The 25,671-nt window shown below is 40.7% G+C and overlaps 5 pseudogenes; all 5 read left to right on the forward strand.

Moving 5' to 3' along the window:
* The first annotated feature begins 5,530 nt into the window (after positions 1-5,530).
* Positions 5,531-5,649, forward strand: LOC127620408 (uncharacterized; annotated as a pseudogene).
* A 577-nt stretch (positions 5,650-6,226) lies between these two features.
* Positions 6,227-6,345, forward strand: LOC127620513 (uncharacterized; annotated as a pseudogene).
* Positions 6,346-13,175: 6,830 nt separating this feature from the next.
* LOC127620452 (uncharacterized) lies at positions 13,176-13,294 on the forward strand (annotated as a pseudogene).
* Positions 13,295-21,957: 8,663 nt separating this feature from the next.
* Positions 21,958-22,076, forward strand: LOC127620476 (uncharacterized; annotated as a pseudogene).
* A 1,373-nt stretch (positions 22,077-23,449) lies between these two features.
* On the forward strand, positions 23,450-23,567 carry LOC127620503 (uncharacterized; annotated as a pseudogene).
* The last annotated feature ends 2,104 nt before the right edge of the window (positions 23,568-25,671 follow it).

The following is a 25,671-nucleotide window of genomic DNA, read 5'->3' on the forward strand; positions in this document are numbered from 1 at the left end:
GTAAAACTAGTTAGTATTAGGCATAGCAAGAAAAGAAGAGAAAAGATGAGGAAGGAAGAGAGGTTATTGAGAGAAAAGTTGAAGGCAGAGTTGAGCAGAGCTGAAGATGAGGAGGGATACAGTATGGAAAAATATGTAGAGGTGAAGATGGAATTAGAGAAGTATGAGAGAGAGAAATGTAAAGGAGCAATCCTGAGAAGTAAGGCAAAGTATGCGCTGGAGGGTGAAAAGTGCACAGGGTACTTCCTGGGACTGGAGAAAAGGAGGCAGAACAGGACATACATAAATGAAATAAACACAAAGGAGGGAGTGGCAATAAAAGATTATGTGGATATATTAGAGAGGGTCCAGGAGTTTTACGGTGAGTTATACAAGAGGGGAGGAGTGGAGGAGAAAAGTATAGATGAAGTCCTAGAAAGTGTGGAAAGTGAGTTGAGTGAAGAAGATAAAAGGTGGTGTGAAAGGAAAATAGATGAGGAAGAAGTGATAGAAGCAATAGACGGATTAAGAAGTGGGAAGAGCCCGGGAAGTGATGGGATAGGAATAGAGTGGTATAAAGTATATAAAAAAGAGATAGCACCAATACTAGTGGAGGTATTTAGGGGATGGAAAGAACAGGGACAGTGCAGGATAGGATGGTAGAAGGGTGATAACATTAGTGTATAAGAAGGGGAACAAATTAGATTTAGAGAATTATAGGCCAATCAGCTTATTAAATGTCGATTATAAAATACTTACTAAATTATTAGCAAATAGGATAAAAAGAGTGATAGGGGACATAGTTCAACCAATGCAGAGTTATAGCATACCAGGTAGGGACATAGCAGATACAATAGGGACAGTTAGGGATGTGATTGAGTATATGAAGCAAGACAAGATAGGGGGAATAGTGATAGGGATAGATTGGAACAAGGCCTTCGATAGAGTAGAGCACACATTTTTGTATAGGACATTAGAGAAGTTTGGTTTTGGGCAGAGAATGGTGGGATGGGTGAAGAGACTATATGGAAGTGCACAGAGTTGTGTTAAAGTAAACGGAGTATTAACAGACAGATTTAAGGTGGGGAGGTCGATAAGGCAAGGGTGTCCACTATCTGCATTATTGTATGCTATTGTAGTGGAACCCCTGGCCACACTAAGCAAAAAGAGACAAAAGGGTAGTAGGGATTGAATTGCCATATGGAGGGAGATGTGTAATAAACCAATATGCAGATGACACAACAATCACAGTGAGGGAGGGTGGAAGTGTGCTTAGGGTTTTAGAGTTAGTTGGGAAGTATGGGAGGGCATCCGGGGCTAAAATAAATAAAGACAAATCAGAATTAATGTATGTAGGAGAAGTAGAGAAAATAGACGTGGGATTTAGAGTAGAAGAAATGTATATGAAGGTGTTAGGAGTGCACTTAGGGGTGGAAAGTAAGGAGGCAAGGGATGTGACATGGGCAGGGGTGATAAATAAGATACGAATGGTATGTACAGCGTGGAGAGGGAGGAAGTTAAGGATAAAAGGGAAAATAACTGTCGTTAACAGTCTTTTGTTATCAGTATGTGTGTATGTGATGAGTGTTATTGAAATGCCAGAGTGGGTAATGAATGAGTTAAACAAAATTGTGTGTGATTTTATATGGGAAGGGAAGGGGGTAAAAATCGCACAGAAAACACTGGTGGGGAGGAGCTGGGAAGGTGGTTTAAACCTGATGGATCTGGAAATAAAAAAGACAGCAATGAGAATAAAAACTGTACAAAAATATATGGTAGGGAAGTGGAACTATGGGTGGAAGGAATTTTTAAGGAAATACATTGATGATGTAGGAGGAATAGGTGATTATGGCTGGTACATGGGCTTTAAACAGTCAGTGACAATAGGGATACCAGAAATTTATAGGGAGGTTTTAGAGGCATGGAGGCGCTTTCTACCTAAGGTAGATTATGAGTGTGATGGAATACAAATGTTTGTAAACCTACCTCTGTTTCTAAATGAAAAGTTCAAATATAACAACAAAACTTTATATGAACCCAAATTCATAAAAGGTGGTATAAAGCAAGTAAAAGACATTATTTATGAGGTAATTCCAGGATTTCTAAGAGAGAATTGCATATATGAATCCGTAAGTGAATTTGAGGGGATGGAAAATAAAGAGAAGGTAAATAAAATATACGAAAGAATTAAATCAAGTATACCTGTGAAATGGGCTACTATCATTAAAAGACAATGTGTAAATAAAAAGAACAATGTATGCCTGAGGTTTACGTGATGGAAGATGAAGAGAAATGTAAAATAAAGGATATGAGTGTGAGAAAAGTGTATAGATGGCTAATAGTTGATGTGCTAAAAAAAGCCAGCAGCAGAAAATGTGTGGTGCAGAGTGTTTGAAGATATAGAAATAAAGAAAATATGGTCCAATTTAAATGTAAAATATAACAGCATAGAATGCGAGAATAATGATTTCTTAATTAGGCATAACAGAATTTATACAAATGTGGTACTAAATAAAATAAACAAGGATGTAAATGTGATGTGTGATGTTTGTAGTCATGGCCATGAGAGTTTTTTACATTACTTTTTGGAATGTGATGCTTTAGTGGATTTTTAAAATTTTCTGAAACAGCTATTAAAAGAAAACTGGGATGTGGAGGTTGATTCAGAGGAAGGATGGAAGAAAATGTTTTTGTTTGGTTGGTTTGAAAAAAAAGAAAAAGTTAAATTTTGTTTAATTAATTTTGTCTTAAGCCATGCCAGACTTGCGGTCGTTCTCAGAAGGAACTTTGCACATTTTGAAGGGAGGGCAGTAAAAATAAAAGTGCTATTTAAAGCAATAATGAAGAGAGATGTTGAATTGATCTGTAAATACGGAGGGAAGGAGGTAAAAGAATTCTTAGTAAGCAGGAATAAGTTTATCTATGAAGGGGAGGCAGGAGGAATCTGCTTTAACTGGTAAACAACTGAAGGTTTACATTTTTTGTTTTACTGTAAAAGACGATGTGATAATGTTTGGAGGTATAAATGAGATTTTTTGGAAAATTGCACTCTATGGGTTAAGGAAAGGTCAAAGGTCATATGTAAATATGAAATGGAATGATTTTTTTGTTCTAGGATGTAAAAATGGTTGAAAAGTATCTGTTCTGTATGTAAATGTTATAATGAATAATGAAAATGTAAATTTGTGAATTGAAAGACTAAATAAAAAGATAAAAAAAAAAAAAAGTGCAGGCCCGAACTCGTCTGATCTCGGAAGCCAAATAGGGCTGGACCTGGTTAGTACTTGGATGGGAGACTTCCTGGGAATACCAGGTGCTGTAAGATTTTGCTTTTCCTTGTTTGTTTTAACTCATACACTCCCCTCTGGCTCAACTGGGATTTATTTATTTATCCTTGGAAATTGGTTGTTTGATTGATTTTCTTTCATTTAGCTTTCTCTGTGGCAAAGGACAGCCTGCTCATTTATCTTGCCTCCTACAGAAAGCAGTAGAAAGCAGTAGTTTTTTTTTTTGCTCTTTCTTGACTGCAATATAGAGTAAGAAAGTACAAACAAAGTGCAGCGCTTCCAAAATTTGGTGGACACATCCGAAAGAAAGCGTCCTGAGGTCATTTTTAAGTATTTTCTTTGGCCACTGGATTATTATTATGTGTTAAGCATATAATTGTGCAGCTGAGTATGCCCTCTTTTAGCAAACCACATGGAAGCTATGACACAGGTATGCAGAAAAAGGCCATTTAAATCAGTGTCCTGCCTCAACGACTACCGTCCCATCGCACTTACACCCATCATCATGAAGTGCTTCGAGAGGCTCGTCATGAGGCAGATTAAGACCCAGCTGCCCCCCTCACTAGACCTACTGCAGTTTGCGTATCGTTCAAACCGTTCAACGGACGATGCCATCACCACAACCCTTCATCTGGCCCTCACCCACCTAGACAATAAGGACTCATACGTTCGAATGCTGTTCATAGATTTCAGCTCAGCATTCAACACAATCATTCCCCAGCACCTGATTGGAAAGATGAACCTGCTGGGCCTGGACACCTCCCTCTGCAACTGGATCCTGGACTTCCTGACTGGGAGACCTCAGTCTGTCCGGATCGGGAACAGCATCTCCACCACCACCACACTGAGCACTGGGGCCCCCCAGGGCTGTGTGCTCAGTCCACTGCTGTTCACTCTGCTGACTCACGACTGTGCAGCAATGCACAGCTCGAATCACATCAAGTTCGCCGATGACACGACCGTGGTGGGTCTCATCAGCAAGAACGACGAGTCAGCATACAGAGAGGAGGTGCAGCGGCTGACGAACTGGTGTAGAGCCAACAACCTGTCCCTGAATGTCGACAGAACAAAAGAGATGGTTGTTGACTTTAGGAGAGCACAAGGTGAACACACTCCGCTGAACATCGACGGCTCCTCTGTGGAGATCGTCAAAGCACCAAATTCCTTGGTGTTCACTTGGCGGAGAACCTCACCTGGTCCCTCAACACCAGCTCTATCACCAAGAAAGCCCAGCAGCGTCTCTACTTTCTTCGAAGGCTGAGGAAAGCACATCTCCCAACCCCCATCCTCACTACATTCTATAGAGGGACTATTGAGAGCATCCTGAGCAGCTGCATCACTGCCTGGTTTGGGACTTGCACCGTTTCCGCAAAGCCCTGCAGAGGATAGTGAGGACAGCTGAGAAGATCATTGGGGTCTCTCTTCCCTCCATCAAAGACATTTACAAAAATCACTGTATCCGCAAAGCAACCAGCATTGTGGACGACCCCACACACCCCTCACACAAACTCTTTACCCTCCTCCCGTCTGGCAAGAGGTACCGAAGCATTCGGGCCCTCACGGCCAGAGTGTGTAACAGCTTCTTCCCCCAAGCCATCAGACTCCTCAATACTCAGAGACTGGTTTGACACACACGTGTCCCGAGTTGCACTTTAATTACTGTCACTTTATAACTGTCTGCTACCTCAATAACTGCTATGTGCATAAAACACTATCTCATAGTATGTTATGTTTACATTTTTAGAAACTGTCATCTTTTTGCACTACTGAGTACTGGTCGGCGCTGCACTGTCTATTGTCCTGTTCATTGTCAGAAATTTGTTGTACTGTCCCGTACTTTTTGCACATGTTTGCACGTGCACTCTATATATAGGTCTATATAGGCTTTTTATATAGGTATTTTATTTCGTTGTGTTGTCTCATGTGGTCCTGTGTTGCTCCTTTGTTGTATTTATGTAGCACCATGGTCCTGGAGGAACGTTGTCTCGTTTTGCTGTGTACTGTACTAACTGTATATGGTTGAAACGACAATAAAAACCACTTGACTTGACTTGACTTGACTCCTGTGAAATTGAATGAATAGAGAGGAGGAACTTACCTTTTCAAAAAGAGAAATAAATAAAAATAGACAATGTCTGAGAGGAAAGGGCCTGTTGTATCTTTTTTAGAGCTGCAGTACAAGACATATTTTAATTATGGGAGAGCAGCATAAGGATGCGTGCAGTGTGCTTGCTTTAAATGGCCTGCTGGTAGCCGCAGCACTCGCTTACGGCCATACCACCCTGTGCAGGCCCGAACTCGTCTGATCTCGGAAGCCAAACAGGGCTGGGCCTGGTTAGTACTTGGATGGGAGACTTCCTGGGAATACCAGGTGCTGTAAGATTTTGCTTTTACTTGTTTGTTTTAACTCATATACTCCCCCCTGGCTCAACTGGGATTTATTTATTTATCCTTGGAAATTGGTTGTTTGATTGATTTTCTTTCATTTAGCTTTCTCTGTGCAAAGGACAGCCTGCTCATTTATCTTGCAACATACAGAGTAGGAAAGTACAAACAAAGTGCAGTGCTTCCAAAATTTGGTGGACACATCCGAAAGAAAGCGTCCTGAGGTCATATTTTAAGTAGAGAAGAGTTTTCTTTGGCCACTGGATTATTATTATGTGTTAAGCATATAATTGTGCAGCTGAGTATGCCCTCTTTTATTAAACCACATGGAAGCTATGACACAGGTATGCAGAAAAAGGTATTGTGGACGACTCCTGTGAAATTGAATGAATAGAGAGGAGGCACTTACCTTTTCAAAAAGAGAAATAAATAAAAATAGACAATGTCTGAGAGGAAAGGGCCTGTTGTCTCTTTTTTGGAGCTGCAGTACAAGACATATTGTAATGATGGGAGAGCAGCATAAGGATGCGTGCAGTGCGCTTGCTTTAAATGGCCTGCTGGTAGCCGCAGCACTTGCATATGGCCATACCACCCTGTGCAGGCCCGAACTCGTCTGACCTCGGAAACCAAACAGTGCTGGGTCTGGTTAGTACTTGGATGGTAGACTTCCTGGGAATACCAGGTGCTGTAAGATTTTGCTTTTCCTTGTTTGTTTTAACTCATACACTCCCCCCTGGCTCAACTGGGATTTATTTATTTATCCTTGGAAATTGGTTGTTTGATTGATTTTCTTTCATTTAGCTTTCTCTGTGGCAAAGGACAGCCTGCTCATTTATCTTGCCTCCTACAGAAAGCATTGGAGGGTTTTTTTTTTTTTGCTCTTTCTTGACTGCAACATACAGAGTAGGAAAGTACAAACAAAGTGCAGTGCTTCCAAAATTTGGTGGACACATCCGAAAGATAGCGTCCTGAGGTCATTTTTTAATTAGAGAAGAGTTTTCTTTGGCCACTGGATTATTATTATGTGTTAAGCGTATAATTGTGCAGCTGAGTATGCCCTCTTTTAGCAAACCACATGGAAGCTATGACACAGGTATGCAGAAAAAGGTATTGTGGACGACTCCTGTGAAATTGAATGAACAGAGAGGAGGCACTTACCTTTTCAAAAAGAGAAATAAATAAAAATAGACAATGTCTGAGAGGAAAGGGCCTGTTGTCTCTTTTTTAGAGTTGCAGTACAAGACATATTTTAATGATGGGAGAGCAGCATAAGGATGCGTGCAGTGCGCTTGCTTTAAATGGCCTGCTGGTAGCCTCAGCACTCGCTTACGGCCATACCACCCTGAGGGCGCTATAGAGCAAACAGGAAGTGAGTTGGCAGTTTGGAGTGAGCAGTTGGTGAGAGAGGCTCACCAAACACTCAGTGTGTTTATTTTTGTTTTGTGTTTAAATCAGGTTTTATTTTAATCAGTGTTTAGTCTTTTTTTGTTTGTGTAATTCCTCCCAGCAGCACATGCTGTTTGGGGGGAGTTGAAACACTGTTATTGTGTGTTTTTTTTTTTGTGTTTATTCTACCATTTTTGTTTAAAAATGGACGGATTAATGGCAACAGACATGGACTTGGCAAGAGGAACATGGCGTCAACTGGAAACAGGATTGGAAATAAAACAAAGAGAAAAGGATGGTCCTGAAAAGAGATTCAAAAGATCCTACACTAAAGAAGCAACGGTTGTTGTGGATTTGGCAGCGGTGCAAGAAGGTAAAGCAGAGGATATAATTCAAGCATTGAAAGACAATATGGACATGACAAGCATATTAGCGGTAAGACCCAAAATTATGAAAGAATATGAGATCACATTTGAAAAGGAAGAAGATATTGAAAAGCTGGAGGAAGGATTGATGATTAAAGGAAAAATGTGTGAAATTAAAAAGCTAAATAACAAAGAATTTGTTGTATCTTTCATGCATCTGCCCGCATACCTGGACGATGGAGAAATTTTACAGAAGCTGGAGGGATGGGGGGTAACTCCCATCTCTCAAATAAGGCGAAGAGTTTACAACGGCACCCACATAGAGGATGGAACGAGGTTCCTGAAGGTGCGGTTCCCGAAAGAAGTGGTCTCCTTACCCTACAGCACTAGGATCGAGACGGGAGAGGGTCTGCAATCCTTCAGGGTGATTCATAGCCAACAAGTGAGAACCTGCAGATTGTGCATGAGCCCCGAGCATGTGATGAAGGACTGCCCGGACTTCAAATGCTTTAAATGTGAGGAAACAGGCCACTTCGCGAGGGACTGCAAGGTGGTGAGGTGTCCGGACTGCAAGCTTGCACTGGACAAGTGTGAATGCTGGTACAGCAACCAACAACAGGAGGAAGTGCGGGAGAGCAGGCAGATGCATGAGACAGACAACAAAGAGGAGCAAAGTGAGGACGCTGGAGTGACACAAAGAGAGGACAATGAAAGCACAGGCAATGACAACGAGATCGAAAAGACTGAGCTAACACAGCACAGCGAGGGAATGGAGGAACAGATGGAGATAAACGAGACTAGGCAAATGGAAATGGAAGAACCAGAGGAGGAAGAACAGACTGGTGAGGAGGACAGAAGGGACAAAGAAAATGAAAACATTGACAAAGGCGACACTATGGGAACAACCAACAAAAGAAGAAGAAAAGACAAGGTAATACCAAATTTAGAGAAAGCTATAAATAAAGTGTGGAAAAAAAACTCTGAGGAGAAACAGGACTGTGGAGGAAGTGAAAAGGAAGACGAGGGCATAGACTGATAAAATGGGGATTGTAAGCTCTTTTTTTATCCTTTATTTTATGGTGCTGAAAATTGTGACTTTTAATGCTAGAGGGTTAATGAATGATGTGAAATTTGAACAAGTGAAGGAACTGTGCAGAGATGAAGATGTGATTTTATTGCAAGAGACAAACTGGAAAGAAAATGCAATGGAGGATCTTAAAAGACGATGGGAAGGGGAATTATTTTATAATAATGGAGAGGAGAAAATAGGAGGAGGAGTGGCAGTGTTAATAAGAAAAGACAGAGGTATCAAGGCAAAACTAATGTATAATGACACAAAAGGGAAATGCATGGCTATAGAAATTAAGATGGAAGAAGAGAATTTTATTTTAGTAAACATACATGCTCCAAATGAACAAATAGAAAAGAAGAGATATTTTAATGTTATAGCTGGAGTAATGGAAAAATGGAAGAGGGTAATGATTGCGGGGGATTTTAACACTGTTTTTAGTAAAATGGACATGGCAAATGGAATGTTTTTTAAATCGGATGTGGGTAGAAAGGAGTTAAGGTCATTGATGGAGGAGAAAAACATGATTGATGTGTGGAGGGAGAGAAATGGAAAAAAGAAGGAATATTCAAGAAGACAGCTGGTGGGGAATTTTATGTGTCAAACTAGAATAGACTATTTTTTAAGCACCAGGAATGTGGAATGTTTTATTGAGGGAGTGTTTTATAAAGAAACGACTTTAAGTGATCACAAAATGGTATTAATGAGAATGGATTTTAAAAAAGAAATGAAGGGACCAGGGGTATGGATATTAAACACTGAGGTTTTAAAAGACCAGCATTTTAAAGAAAAGATAGAAAACATATTAGATGAAAGGAAAAAAGACATGATGTACATAGAAGATAAAAGACAATGGTGGGAAAACATGAAATATGACATAAAGAAATATACAATGAACCACTGTAAATTGTTGCAAAAGGTGAAGAGAACAAAGGAGGAACAAATAAGAAGAACGTTAAGAGAGGAGCTAAATAAAAATGAAGTAAACGTGCAAAGAGTAATCGAAGTGGAAGAAAAGTTAAAGAAAATAGAAGAAGAGAAATATAAAAGGGCGATGTTAAGAAGTAAAGCAAAATATATGGTGGAAGGGGAAAAATGTAACAGATTTTTTTTTTACTTTGAGAAAAGCAGGGGGAGGGCGGAAAGAATTAAAGAACTTAAGAATAAAGAAGGCCAAGTTATTTTAAGCACAGAAGGGATTTTAAAGGAAATAAGCACGTTTTATGAAGAACTCTTTAACTCAGAAGGAGGAGATGAGGGAAAAATAAATATTTTATTACAACAGATAACAAGAAAAGTCAGTGAGAGTGATAAAAAGGATTGTGAAAGGGAAATATCAACAGAAGAAATGATGCTGGCCATCAATCAGTTAGGAGTGAAGAAAAGCCCAGGAATAGATGGTATTGGAAGTGAGTTTTGCAAGGTTTTTAAAGAAAAAGTAAGCACAATTTTAAAAGAAATCTATGAAGAAGTTTTCAAAAAAGAAAGGGCACATCCAAGAATGGGCCTAGGCTTAATGAAAATAACCTATAAGAAAAAAGGAGACAAAAAGGAACTGAAGAATTTTAGGCCCATCACAATGTTAAACACAGATTTAAAAATTCTAGCCAAAGTTTTAGCAAACAGATTAAAAAATGTCATGCCAAACATAATAGAAACTAACCAGGCTTATGGAGTAAAGGGGAGGGACATAGCAGACATCACAAGCAGCATAAGAGATATAGTGGGATACATAAAAGAAAAAGGAAAGAGCGCATACCTAATAGGCATGGATTTTGAGAAGGCTTTTGACAGAGTGGAACAGGGGTTTTTATTGGGAGTTTTAAAACAATTTGGTTTTGGAGGGAATTTTATAAAATGGATCTCAGCTTTATACAGCGATGTGTCAACAAAAGTAAAATGTAATGGTTTTTTAACACAACCTTTTAAAGTTTTAAGATCCATAAGACAGGGGTGTCCACTGTCAGCTCAGTTATATTCTTTGGTGGCGGAACCCCTAGGGCTTTTAATAAACAGAGAAAATGGAATAAAGGGGATACAATTCGGAGAAAAAGAAGAATTAATGAAAATATTCCAATATGCCGATGATACGACAATTGTGGTAGAAAATAGAGAAAGTGTTAAAGAAGTGATGGGAAAAATTAAATGCTATTGCGAGGGCTCAGGTGCAAAAATAAATGAAGAAAAAACAGTATACATGAAGTTTGGAAGGACAGAGGCTTTAACGGGGGTTGTTAAGTTCATAGAGGTACAAGAGATGAAGATTTTAGGAGCAATTTTAGCAAAGAAAGAGAAAGAAGCTGTTGATAATATGTGGGAAGAGACGCTGGGAGGGATGGAAAGAAGACTGATCTTTTGGAGAAATAGGTTTTTAAGTTTGAAAGGGAAAATTTTAACTGTAAACATGTTAATGTTATCAAAGATGTGGTACAAGTTACATGTGATGTCAGTACCAAACTGGGTTTTTAAGAGAATAAAAAAGAGTATTTTGGAATTTTTATGGGGAAAAAAGCCTCCAAGGATAGCGTATTATACGCTGATAGGGAAACCAGAAGAGGGAGGGATGGGTTTAGTTGATGTGGAACAAAAGATGAAAAGCATGAGAGTAAAAGTGGTTAGGAAATATTTGGAGGACAAGAATAGAGCTGAATGGAAGAAATTGATGGGTTTTTATTTAAATAAATGTGGGAATTTTAACCTTGGGGAAAACATTTTATGGATGAAGTTGAAAAGTTGGATGATAGAAGTGATTCCACAGTTTTATAAAGAGGTTTTAAATGCTTGGAGGCTTTTTTTAACAGAGGTGGATTATAATCCAGAGGGGAGGGAAGGGATTTTAAATCAGCCTCTGTTTTTAAATGACAAAATAAAGATACATGAGCGAGATATCTATTTTAAGAAGTGGCTACAAGTGGGGATTGTAAAAGTGAGAGATGTTTTATGGGAGTTGAAAGAGGGATTTTTGCCAAGTGATTATGGATGCGATGGAGGAGGAGAAGGAGGATTTTAATGTGATGGTTTTAAGAAAACAGTATGAAGATGTCAAGAAAGCAATCCCAAGGCAATGGCTAGATGAGATTAACAAGAAAGAGGAAAAAGAAAAGAAAATAACGGTGTTTTTAAAATGTAAAGATAAGAAGGTGGATTTTAATTTGTGCACTGTAAAAATGTTTTATGAGTTTTTTATAAACAGAGTTTTTAAAGAACCTGTGGCCAACCAGGTCTGGCTAAGGAACTTTAATGGAATAGAAGAGAAAGACATCTGGAAGAATAGAACATGGAAATGGTTGGATGTGGATTTAGAATGTTTAGATTATTTTATTAGACAAAATGTGATTTATACAGAAATGAGATTGTGTTTAATGCAGAAAGAAATAAATGCCCAGTGTAAAGTCTGCAAAAAAGAAGATGGAGGGATTTTACATTTGTTTTTATTCTGTGAAAAGCTAAACCCATTTTTTAATGAACTGAAAGAAATTGTCAAAGAATTAAGAGAAAATGAAGATGTCACTGAATGGAATAGATTTTTTATGCTGGGAATGACAGAGAACAAAGAAAATAGGAAGCTTGTGAATTTGTTTTTAATCCTGGCGAAAAAAGCAATATGGAAAAGAAGGAATGTAGCAAGAAACAGAGATTTTACTCTAAATCTATGGATGCTTTTTAAACAGATGGTAGAAGATTATGTGAAAATGTTGTATAATTATTTTAAATTGGAGAACAAGATGGGGGAATTTTACAAAATTTTTACCAAAAATGTCATGTGTGTTTTTAAACAAAAGCAATTGTACCTGCCAAAAGAGGATGAACTGGTTTTGTAAATATGAGAAAAGCTTCAAGAACTTAAACATGGAAGCAATTACCAATGATACATATGTATTTTGTCCACATTGCACTTTTAACATGTAATTGATGTTGTTAATGTAATCAAATGTATATGTGAAGAGAAATAAAAAAAAAATAAATAAAAAAATGCAGGCCCGAACTCGTCTGATCTTGGAAGCCAAACAGGGCTGGGCTTGGTTAGTACTTGGATGGGAGACTTCCTGGGAGTACCAGGTGCTGTAAGATTTTTCTTTTCCTTGTTTGTTTTAACTCATACACTCCCCCCTGGCTCAACTGGGATATATTTATTTATCCTTGGAAATTGGTTGTATGATTGATTGATTTTCTTTCATTTAGCTTTCTCTGTGGCAAAGGACAGCCTGCTCATTTATCTTGCCTCCTACAGAAAGCAGTAGAGGGTTTTTTTTTTTTTTGCTCTTTCTTGACTGCAACATACAGAGTTGGAAAGTACAAACAAAGTGCAGTGCTTCCAAAATTTGGTGGACACATCCGAAAGAAAGCGTCCTGAGGTCATTTTTTTAAGTAGAGAAGAGTTTTCTTTGGCCACTGGATTATTATTATGTGTTAAGCATATAATTGTGCAGCTGAGTATGCCCTCTTTTAGCAAACCACATGGAAGCTGTGACACAGGTATGCAGAAAAAGGTATTGTGGACGTCTCCTGTGAAATTGAATAAATAGAGAGGCACTCACCTTTTCAAAAAGAGAAATAAATAAAAATAGACAATGTCTGAGAGGAAAGGGCCTGTTGTCTCTTTTTTAGAGCTGCAGTACAAGACATATTTTAATGATGGGAGAGCAGCATAAGGATGTGTGCAGTGCGCTTGCTTTAAATGGCCTGCTGGTAGCCGCAGCCCTCGCTTACGGCCATACCACCCTGTGCAGGCCCGAACTAGTCTGATCTCGGAAGCCAAACAGGGCTGGGCCTGGTTAGTACTTGGATGGGAGACTTCCTGGGAATACCAGGTGCTGTAAGATTTTTCATTTCCTTGTTTGTTTTAACTCATACACTCCCCTCAGGCTCAACTGGGATTTATTTATTTATCCTTGGAAATTGGTTGTTTGATTGATTGATTTTCTTTCATTTAGCTTTCTCTGTGGCAAAGGACAGCTTGCTCATTTATCTTGCCTCCTACAGAAAGCAGTAGAGGGTTTTTTTTTTGCTCTTTCGTGACTGCAATATACAGAGTTGGAAAGTACAAACAAAGTGCAGTGCTTCCAAAATTTGGTAGACACATCCGAAAGAAAGCGTCCTGAGGTCATTTTTTAAGTAGAGAAGAGTTTTCTTTGGCCACTGGATTATTATTATGTGTTAAGCATATAATTGTGCAGCTGAGTATGCCCTCTTTTAGCAAACCACATGGAAGCTGTGACACAGGTATGCAGAAAAAGGTATTGTGGACGACTCCTGTGAAATTGAATGAATAGAGAGGAGGCACTTACCTTTTCAAAAAGAGAAATAAATAAAAATAGACAATGTCTGAGAGGAAAGGGCCTATTGTCTCTTTTTTTAGAGCTGCAGTACAAGACATATTTTAATGATGGGAGAGCAGCATAAGGATGTGTGCAGTGCTGTAGCGTGTGAACAGGTCAGGTTTGGGGAATGTACAATTAATATTACTGATCGAAATCAATGATTAATCATACAGTGTGACCCGAACACCCATACATGTAAAAACGCCTTAAACCTTAAAAGGAAGGCTTATATAGTCCTTTATTCTGCTTCAAGAATATATAGATAATTAAACACAACGAATTATAATTAATTAGGAATATATACTTTATGCAGACAGGCTATATTAATTTTAATAACCCCGTAATGGAATTGACCGTAGGCTACCACGAACCAGTCAGTTCGTCCACCGAACAACTTTATTTGGAACCTACTTTATCCAATTCTCCAGAGGGGTTATTCCTAGTTATAAGCTTACTCATCAAAAGCACGTTAACTTACTTTGATAATATCAGCTCGTAGCTTAAAATCGCACATTAAAGAGGCTTTGTTTTGTAACCAACACACACAGGCAATCACGCTGTATAATTGAGTTTAATACAAGGAACTAGGATATATCACTACACTTAACAAACAAACATTTAACATAGAACAAACATAAAATAAACAAAGTAAAAACGGTAAGGAAAGTAAAGAGAGGGGTAGCAAACTTGTTACAACAGTTAAACCTTAAGAGCCATTACGGAAGTTACACACTTTAACGCATTTGAATTTAGATGAAATAATACTTGCACAATGGACCTTTCTGTGGCTGAACAAGACTGCGTGTTGATTGTGCCCTCGTTAGCGTCCGTGGAGATGGAGGATTTCTGTTGGGTGTTCCCGAGCGTAGGTCGCTATGGGAGTTCAAAGCATCTTAGGAGGAACGGTTGTTGTTGCTGAGAGAGAGTCCTTTCACCCGGAGGGTATCGGATTGCTCTAGAAATGTAAAGTGTTGAGCTTTGTCCGAAGACAAATAAAAGACTGAGATAAACGGCAAATAAAATAAAAGACATGTCTGACGAAAGTAACACAAAAGAAAAGTAAAGAAAGCTTGAAGAGATACGAGGGAAGAAGCCAAGAGAGAGATTCAATGCCGGAGCCTAACTGTTAAGGCAGGGAGGTCACACCTCCTCTGGGAGGACTGGCCCAATGAGACTCCTCCGTTTTGGGCGCGAGATTGTTTCTTTGTCCTGTCAAGGCTCATTTACATGTCATTTGCATAATTTATGACCGGGTCAGGATTTTGGGTTTAATCACTCAAAAGACAGTAAAAACATAGCAGAACACATTTTTAACGTAACCATATATTTATATTCAGCTAGGGCAAGTCGTAAGGTTTAATTTGATACCAAGAAACGTGTATTTGGTACACTTAAAAGTGAATATACACTCTTAGACTCTATATATATATCCTCAGAGTTTTACTACACAACTAAACAGTCTTACTAGTTTGATATACAGCAGAAATACCAAAGCCTACGGGGATAAAAACATATTTCCTTAAACATAAGCCCTTCTGGGCTTTAAATGTGAGAAACGTGTGTGTCTCTCAACTTTTCACATGCCTTACTCATCTAAGGAGGGGGTGCGGGCTGAGTCACATGAGTGGGGGTTTTATGACCCTTCGCAAGAATGTGTGCATTGCATTCAGAATCAATGACTTCATGATTCTCCGTCCATACCCTACAGTCCCCCTTTTCGTCAGATGAAGTCCCTGTTGGAGACATCATCGGACGACAATCATCACAATGATGGATGGCAGGTGAATCATGAGGATTTTGTAGCAGGTGGTTATTAGGGCTGTGACCAGCTGCGTTTGAGCAAAGTCGTTCTGGAAGACAGTAAACAGCTGTTTCATGGAGTTCACTGTCTGGTTCAGTAGAACGCTGTGAGTGTTTGAGAATTACCAACGTTCCTCTCAAGGTCTTGCCGATGGTCTGCAGGGATGCACTCTGTGGGGTGAGTTGCTCTTTTAGCTGTTGTTGGGCGAAAGCAAATGTTGCTTTCAGGTGCCAGTGTAGCTCGTCGAGGTACTGGTTAGTGGTGCAGGCTGTGACGAGGCTGGAGTCTCCTGGCCGATTCGAGAGGCTTAAGAGACGGAGCTCTGGAAAGCTCGAGGGGCGCTGGCTCTTGGACGGTCATGGCTACTGGCGCTGGCCCTTGGACGGTCATGGCTACAGGCGCTGGCTCAGGGACGGTCGAGGCTAAAAGCGCTGGCTCTCTGACGTTTGAGGTTACAGGCGCTGGCTCGCTGACGTTTGAGGTTACAGGCACTGGCTGGTTGGCCGTGGTATCCGGCACATGGCGCGTTGTGGGCATAACTTAGCCTGACTCCCCCCTTAGGCACTGTGGCACCACAAGCCTTGGTGCTGTGATGTCATCCGGTGCATACCAGAAAATGTTTGTATCACACGCAGCATGTGCTGTATGTCATGCAGTCGTCTGAGGCACGGTTGGTCAGTGAGGTCAGACGGTGCTAGAGGGTGGTTGGTGGGGTCTGAGAGGTGGTTCAGGAAAGTCTGTATGGATGTGTCAGAGGCTTGCATGTCCGCTATGTCGTTGTTGGAAATCTGCGGAGCCAGCGTTAGAGACTGTGAGGGTGGCACTGTTGCAGGAAAAGTTCGTTTGCTACGGGTTATCACTGCAACGTTAAAGGTGGGTGGGTGGGTTGGATTTTTTTGTGATGTCGTCCCATTCTTGGAACAGGTGTTGGTGTTTGACAAGCTTGCTGTTCGAAGTCTTAAAGCCATTTTTTTTCTTGCAGGTAGGCGTGCACGTCGTGGCCTCCTGCAGGTTTTGGGGTGAAAGTAGGGATGTTTCTGGCCAGCTTGTCAAGTTGTTTGGGAGCCATGCCGTGGTTGGTGACCAGGATTTTGTGGGCGGGCTCCCACCCTTTTGTTGCCGACGGGGGTTCTTGGAGGCTGGCTGGTGACATGTTGAACAGTGGGCTTTCACCCCCCTTTCCAGCTCTGAGCTCTTGGCTGAAAAGCTTGGACCCACTGGTCAGGGGAAACTCTGTGGTGTGCGTTTCCCCTTTCTGTTCACTTTGCGGTCTATGAGAATGTTTCAGTTCTCTGTGAACAGTGTCAAGTTCATAATTGAGATCTCTGTGCTGAGTCAGTTCATGGATTTCAGCTCGGGCCGTGTTCAGGTGCTTTTCACAGGCTTTTCCTTTAGCGTCTCTTTCCTTAAATGCAATCTCTGCTCTTACAAGGAGAGACTCGCCTTGTTGCAGCTTTTCTTTGAGTTCCTCTCTGGTTTTCTTCTCCGACTGTTCTCTTTGGTCTGTGTCTAGGAGAAGATTTTCCAGGGCATTTTGAAGTCTTTCTACTTCCATTTTCTGTTCTGGGTCCGTTTCATCCTCTTCCTTCCGCTGTTCCTTGGTTTCGAGGCGTAGCTGATCTAGATGACTCTGAGTTTTTGCTTGGTTCCTACGGGCCTCCTCAGCTTGGAGTTTTAGTGCTGCGGCCTCTTGCTCCAGGTCGAGATTGCTTTTCTCCTTTATCCATGCCTGGGCGACGAGATTGTGGGCAAGACTTCTGATGATCTTGGTCCATTCTTTGTGGTTGTAGCTCTGTGTTGGATTGTGGGCCATTAGGCTGTCCAATTCGGCGTCCAGTTGCTCTTGACCTAGGGGCTGTAGGTCCCTGGCGTCCTTGGGTAGGACGGTGTCCGTCATTGCGCTCAACCAGGCCTCAAGGTGATCCCAGTGGGCTGCGGGACTGGATGAACGGGACATACTGGCTTACTGTAGGCGAGAGAACAGAACAGCACACACAAAGAGGCCAATGCAAGTACGCGTAGGGTTAGCGAGCTACAATGAGGTGGCTATTATAAGCCGTAATTTTGACTAACTGGGGTTGACAGTTAGACGGTTAGTGGGCCGAATTTCGCGTCTCAGTGCAGGTCTAAATAAAGACTTTGACAAGGCGGCAGCCCACCAGGGTTATCTGAGGATGCGGGCTGCCTGTTTGTCTCTTTATTCAGTTTTCCTTGATGGCTCTTGTAGGCTCTGTCTTACTGTGAACTGGAAGTACACACTACGACAGGACAGAACAGCAGAATAAAATAGACCACAATTAATGTTGGGAATAGATAGGCAGGAGAAAAAAGGCCTAAGTCTACCACCACTGCTAGGGTTTATGATAGGACCAACAGGGTGGGGCGCTATCGAGGTATAAACCCTAGGAAGATGGTGTGGCTTAGGGGAGAGAAAGAAAAGAAGTGGGTCAAATGCTTAAATGACCAGGGGAATGTCTAGTATTATGTGGCCTATACTGGTGGATGGATTTTACCTTCTTTTAGTTTGCCTGGGGTGAATCGATGTCACTCTGCTGGGGACCAGCGCGTGGTCAATCTTTCCAACGGCCCCGAACACTGGGCAGCAGTGTCCCCGGGGCCCTCTGCTACTATCACGGTGCGCCCTCTCAAACAACTTGACTTTAAACACAACCGGCAACACCAAGGTGTCAACTGTCAGACGGCACAACAAGATTTGGATTTTCCCTAGAACCCTCGTGAGAGTGGCCCCTCTTTAGGCCCTGGTTTAGGTAATTATTCCAAACTTGCCGTGGTGTGTCGACTGACGGGGTTGACTCTCTTTGGAGTGCCAAATTGCTGATGTCGTGCGCGTCGCACCAATGAAAAGAGACAGAAGGGTCCGAGATTCACATACAGCCAGCGTCGGTACCGCCGGTCGGACAAACCAGTTTGCTGGGAACCAACCAGAGATGACGGTCGAATCACCACAGCACACTAGGGAATTCTACATACAAATACAGAACAGGATTTAGCAAGTGAAAGTCTTAAAGTGAATCAAGGCTTTCTTGTTTAAACCAAATTGAGTAATTATGTGTGTAGAAATAACAGGCAAAGCTTTACCAATTGATGATAAATCGAGAAGTTTGATAATGATGTTAATTATCAAACAATTTGACCACAAGACAAGACAGAAGTATACAAGGCAGGGTTAACAGACAAACTTAATTTAAATTGAATTCAACTTGTTAAACTCAATTTAAATAAGCTTGTAAAGAGATGTCGAGTAGCATCTAAGATAGTAAGGATACAGTCGTAATAAAGTATCAAAGAGGGAGGGGAAAAAGGAAAAAAAAAAAAAAATATTTGGAAAAATTTTTTTTATATCAATAATAATTAATAATAATTAATCATATTAATTATTAATTATTGACATGAGAGACTTAATTCAGATTTACATTCGAAATTTGTTTGTTTCAAACCAAATCTGAATAAGTGTAAGAAAAGTTAGAGATCAGAATTGTGTCCGATGATAATCAGATTGCTGTAAGATGGTGTCTGAAATAAAACCAACTGGACTGAGACTTAACTTTAAATTTTAATTCAAGTTTTGTTTGAAACCAATTAAATGTAACAGTCGGAGGTAGAAGAATTGTTTAACATCCAATAATATTAGCACAAGCAAAGGTTGTAACTGCAAACATGGATTGACAGTCAAAACCGCCCTGTAAATCTCCACAGGGAGAAAGGGTTTGAGAAAAAAAAAAAGATGACCTACAATGAATGTCCACACGATGGCGTACTTGTGCTCGCGCACAATGACGTCATGGGTGGGAGTAATTTGAGAACTAAATTAAATAAATATATATGCCCTGTCTGCTAATGTCCACACGATGGCGTACTTGCGCAAGCGCAAGATGACGTCATGGGGTGGGAGTAACTTGAGAACTAATCAAGCACTTACAGGCTGCCCTCTAGTGTTGGTCAGCGGTATTACACCCTATATTTCAGTGTGATTCAAATCTGGGCGCGTGTTACGCCTTGATTTTCTGCACCAGCACAAATGAAGTTTTAAATCTCGGTGGATTCGTTTGTGCCAGTTTCCTGCATACAAGTGTGTGTGGCAGGACACAATAAATAAATATATCCACAACAGGGTTTCTTCGCCGTTGTTTTATCACTTGATCAAGGTTCAAAGACTCCCGTATACGATTCCCAATCAGATACTGGCTAGACGCGTTTTCTGATTAGGTCTGCAAAAAGTTTGCATCAGTTAGCTAGGCTGACTTTAACTTTTAGGGAGTAGTCGTTGTAGTCGATTATTAGGCTACCGAAATAACCACGTTCACTCTTAACGACACAAATAAGGCCTTTACCTGTTTGGGGAAACTCGCCCATAACAGTTTTAGATCACGCTGAAAGAAGAGACTCGTTCTAGACAGGTGATTTCGATAATACTAAAATAAAATGTCCTCACAGCAAAGAGATTTCTTCGTCTTTACCGGAGCAATTTAGTATTATGGACTGCAGTTTATTTTGGCAATCAACAGTGGCTTTTAAATAAATGTTTAGACATATATTTAGCCGCTGTTAAATGCTGAACTGAGAATCGGCTTTGTGCCTTTCAGTTCGGCGCGCTCGCATACAGTATTAACAACAAAAATACACAAAATTGACAATGCATTAGTTCACAAAACAAAGCTTAAAATGTGCCCGCATTCTCCACCATTAATAATGTAGCGTGTGAACAGGTCAGGTTTGGGGAATGTACAATTAATATTACTGATCGAAATCAATGATTAATCATACAATGTGACCCGAACACCCATACATGTAAAAACGCCTTAAACCTTAAAAGGAAGGCTTATATAGTCCTTTATTCTGCTTCAAGAATATATAGATAATTAAACACAACGAATTATAATTAATTAGGAATATATACTTTATGCAGACAGGCTATATTAATTTTAATAACCCCGTAATGGAATTGACCGTAGGCTACCGCAACCAGTCAGTTCGTCCGCCAAACAACTTTATTTGGAACCTACTTTATCCAATTCTCCAGAAGGGTTATTCCTAGTTATAAGCTTACTCATCAAAAGCACGTTAACTTACTTTGATAATATCAGCTCGTAGCTTAAAATCGCACATTAAAGAGGCTTTGTTTTGTAACCAACACACACAGGCAATCACGCGTATAATTGAGTTTAATACAAGGAACTAGGATATATCACTACACTTAACAAACAAACATTTAACATAGAACAAACATAAAATAAACAAAGTAAAAACGGTAAGGAAAGTAAAGAGAGGGGTAGCAAACTTGTTACAACAGTTAAACCTTAAGAGCCATTACGGAAGTTACACACTTTAACGCATTTGAATTTAGATGAAATAATACTTGCACAATGGACCTTTCTGTGGCTGAACAAGACTGCGTGTTTATTGTGCCCTCGTTAGCGTCCGTGAGATGGAGGATTTCTGTTAGGTGTTCCCCGAGCGTAGGTCGCTCATGGGGAGTTCAAAGCATCTTAGGAGGAACGGTTGTTGTTGCTGAGAGAGAGTCCTTTCACCGGAGGGTATCGGATTGCTCTAGAAATGTAAAGTGTTGAGCTTTGTCCGAAGACAAATAAAAGACTGAGATAAACGGCAAATAAAATAAAAGACATGTCTGACGAAAGTAACACAAAAGAAAAGTAAAGAAAGCTTGAAGAGATACGAGGGAAGAAGCCAAGAGAGAGATTCAATGCCGGAGCCTAACTTTTAAGGCAGGGAGGTCACACCTCCTCTGGGAGGACTGGCCCAATGAGACTCCTCCGTTTTGGGCGCGAGATTGTTTCTTTATCCTGTCAAGGCTCATTTACATGTCATTTGCATAATTTATGACTGGGTCAGGATTTTGGGTTTAATCACTCAAAAAACAGTAAAAACATAGCAGAATACATTTTTAACGTAACCATATATTTATATTCAGTTAGGGCAAGTCGTAAGGTTTAATTTGATATCAAGAAACGTGTATTTGGTACACTTAAAAGTGAATATACACTCTTAGACCCTATATATATATATCCTCAGAGTTTTACTACACAACTAAACAGTCTTACTAGTTTGATATACAGCAGAAATACCAAAGCCTACGGGGATAAAAACATATTTCCTTAAACATAAGCCCTTCTGGGCTTTAAATGTGAGAAACGTGTGTGTCTCTCAACTTTTCACATTCCTTACTCATCTAAGGAGGGGGGTGCGGGGCGAGTCACATGAGTGGGGGTTTTATGACCCTTCGCAAGAATGTGTGCATTGCATTCAGAATCAATGACTTCATGATTCTCCGTCCATACCCTACAGTGCGCTTGCTTTAAATGGCCTGCTGGTAGCCGCAGCCCTTGCTTACGGCCATACCACCCTGTGCAGGCCCGAGCTCATCTGATCTTGGAAGTCAAACAGGGCTGGTCCTGGTTAGTACTTGGATGGGAGACTTCCTGGGAATACCAGGTGCTGTAAGATTTTTCTTTTCCTTGTTTGTTTTAACACATACACTCCCCCCTGGCTCAACTGGGATATATTTATTTATCCTTGAAAATTGGTTGTTTGATTGATTTTCTTTCATTTAGCTTTCTCTGTGGCAAAGGACAGCCTGCTCATTTATCTTGCCTCCTACAGAAAGCAGTAGAGGGTTTTTTTTTTGCTCTTTCTTGACTGCAACATACAGAGTTGGAAAGTACAAACAAAGTGCAGTGCTTCCAAAATTTGGTGGACACATCCGAAAGATAGCGTCCTGAGGTCATTTTTTAATTAGAGAAGAGTTTTCTTTGGCCACTGGATTATTATTATGTGTTAAGCATATAATTGTGCAGCTGAGTATGCCCTCTTTTAGCAAACCACATGGAAGCTATGACACAGGTATGCAGAAAAAGGTATTGTGGACGACTCCTGTGAAATTGAATGAATAGAGAGGAGGCACTTACCTTTTCAAAAAGAGAAATAAATAAAAATAGACAATGTCTGAGAGGAAAGGGCCTGTTGTCTCTTTTTTAGAGCTGCAGCACAAGACATATTGTAATGATGGGAGAGCAGCATAAAGATGCGTGCAGTGCGCTTGCTTTAAATGGCCTGCTGGTAGGCGTAGCACTTGCTTATGGCCACACCACTCTGTGCAGGCCCGAGCTCGTCTGATCTCCGAAACCAAACAGGGCTGGGTCTGGTTAGTACTTGGATGGGAGACTTCCTGGGATTACCAGGTGCTGTAAGATTTTGCTTTTCCTTGTTTGTTTTAACTCATACACTCCCCCTGGCTCAACTGGGATTTATTTATTTATCCTTGGAAATTGGTTGTTTGATTGATTGATTTTCTTTCATTTAGCTTTCACTGTGGCAAAGGATAGCCTGCTCATTTATCTTGCCTGCTACAGAAAGCATTAGAGGGGTTTTTTTTTGCTCGTTCTTGACTGCAACATACAGAGTAGGAAAGTACAAAGTGCAGTGCTTCGAAAATTTGGTGGACACATCCGAAAGAAAGCGTCCTGAGGTCATTTTTTTAAGTAGAGAAGAGTTTTCTTTGGCCACTGGATTATTATTATGTGTTAAGCATATAATTGTGCAGCTGAGTATGCCCTCTTTTAGCAAACCACATGGAAGCTATGACACAGGTATGCAGAAAAAGGTATTGTGGACGACTCCTGTGAAATTGAATGAATATAGAGGAGGCACTTACCTTTTCAAAAAGAGAAATAAATAAAAATAGACAATGTCTGAGAGGAAAGGGTCTGTTGACTCTTTTTTAGAGCTGCAGTACAAGACATATTTTAATGATGGGAGAGCAGCATAAGGATGCGTGCAGTGCGCTTGCTTTAATTGGCCCTCTGGTAGCCGCAGCACTCGCTTACGGCCATACCACCCTGTGCAGGCCCAAACTCGTCTGTTCTCGGAAGCCAAACAGGGCTGGGCCTGGTTAGTACTTGGATGGGAGCCTCCCTGGAATACCAGGTGCTGTAAGATTTTGCTTTTCCTTGTTTGTTTTAACTCATACACTCCCCCCTGGCTCAACTGGGATTTATTTATTTATCCTTGGAAATTGGTTGTTTGATTGATTTTCTTTCATTTAGCTTTCTCTGTGGCAAAGGACAGCCTGCTCATTTATCTTGCCTCCTACAGAAAGCAGTAGAGGGTTTTTTTTTTTTTTTGCTCTTTCTTGACTGCAACATACAGAGTAGGAAAGTACAAACAAAGTGCAGTGCTTCCAAAATTTGGAGGACACATCCGAAAGAAAGCGTCCTGAGGTCATTTTTTAAGTAGAGAAGAGTTTTCTTTGGCCACTGGATTATTATTATGTGTTAACCATATAATTGTGCAGCTGAGTATGCCCTCTGTTAGCAAACCACATGGAAGCTATGACACAGGTATGCAGAAAAAGGTATTGTGGACGACTCCTGTGAAATTGAATGAATAGAGAGGAGGCACTTACCTATTCAAAAAGAGAAATAAATAAAAATAGACAATGTCTGAGAGGAAAGGGCCTGTTGTCTCTTTTTTTAGAGCTGCAGTACAAGACATATTTTAATGATGGGAGAGCAGCATAAGGATGCGTGCAATGCTTTTGCTTTAAACGGCCTGCTGGTAGCCACAGCACTCGCTTACGGCCATACCACCCTGAGCACCCCTGTGGGTTAGACCAGTTGGTACAGTCCAGGAAGTGTTTGGCTACAGTAGGTGAGAGAGGCTCACCAAACCTTTTTTTGTGTGTTTTTTGCGTTTAAATAAGTCTTTATTTCTATTAGTGGTTAGTTTTTTCTTTTGTTTAGTTTCTTCCTCCCTGCAGCTTGCGCTGTTGGGGGGGAACTTCAGTATATTTTTGCGCTTTTTTTGTGTTTTTTTTTGTTTTTGATCCTTTTGTTTATAATGGATGGATCCACGGTGACGGACATGGCAATGGCGGAGGAAATACGGCGTGGGAATGACAATGGACTGGCTAAAAGACAACGAGATGGCAAAGAAAAGCATAATGAAAGAAGAAAAGAGAGTGTGAAAAGAGTGTACTTGAAGGAAGCGACGGTGACAGTGGAAGTAGGACAATTGAAAGATGTGAGGGCGGTAGACATTATTAATGCAGTGACGGAGCGGATTGGTGAAGGAAGGATACTAGCGGTCAGACCCAAACAAACTAAGGAGTACGAGGTGACGCTGGAACATGAAGAAGACACAGAGATGTTAATGGATGGGCTGACAATTAATGGAACTAACTTAGAGGTAAGGAGACTGCAAAACCGAGATTACATTGTCTCCTTCATGCATCTGCCTGCCTACATGGCTGATGAGGAGATTATTGATAAATTGGAAGGATGGGGAGTTTCCCCAATATCGAAAATAAAAAGACGAGTGTATCCGGGCACCAACATTGAGGATGGAACAAGGTTTGTCAGAACACGTTTCCCAAAAGAAGTTGCCTCCCTCCCATACAGTACAAGAATGGAAACGGCAGAGGGCCCACAATATTTCCGGGTGATGCACAGCCACCAGGTGAAGACCTGTCGGCTGTGCATGAGCCCGGACCATGTGGTGCAGGATTGCCCGGAGTTCAAATGTTTTAAGTGTGAGGAGAGGGGGCACTTCGCGAGAGACTGCAATGCAGTAAGGTGCCCGGATTGTAATTTAGTTTTAAATAAGTGTGAGTGTGGGATGGGAAATGAGGAGGAGGAGGATAAACAGCAAGTGGACGAGCAGATGCATGAACGAGACAATGTGCAACGGGAAGAAGAAACAATACAAGAGGGCGAAACAACAGCGACCAAGGACACTGAACAGCATGAAAAAGAACATAATGATCAAGAGGAACAATCACAACAGAACTTGGACTCAGATGGGTTTAACGGAAAATGTGCAAAGTGCTTTGGAAGATGGGGAATAAAATGATCAAGGGAATAATGGACTGATGGATATACAACAGGATGGATTTGTAATAGATTTCGACGAACAAGCGGTTGGAATGGATTGAGAAGAGGAGGAACAAAAGGAAGACAAACAAGCGAAATCATCGAAAAGAAGAAGGCCAATAAAGGTAACACCAAATTAAGTCACTGCCAGGAAAAAAGTAATTAAAAAAGAC

This window comes from Xyrauchen texanus, chromosome 26 (genome assembly GCF_025860055.1).
Source record: "Xyrauchen texanus isolate HMW12.3.18 chromosome 26, RBS_HiC_50CHRs, whole genome shotgun sequence".
Classification (NCBI taxonomy): domain Eukaryota; kingdom Metazoa; phylum Chordata; class Actinopteri; order Cypriniformes; family Catostomidae; genus Xyrauchen; species Xyrauchen texanus.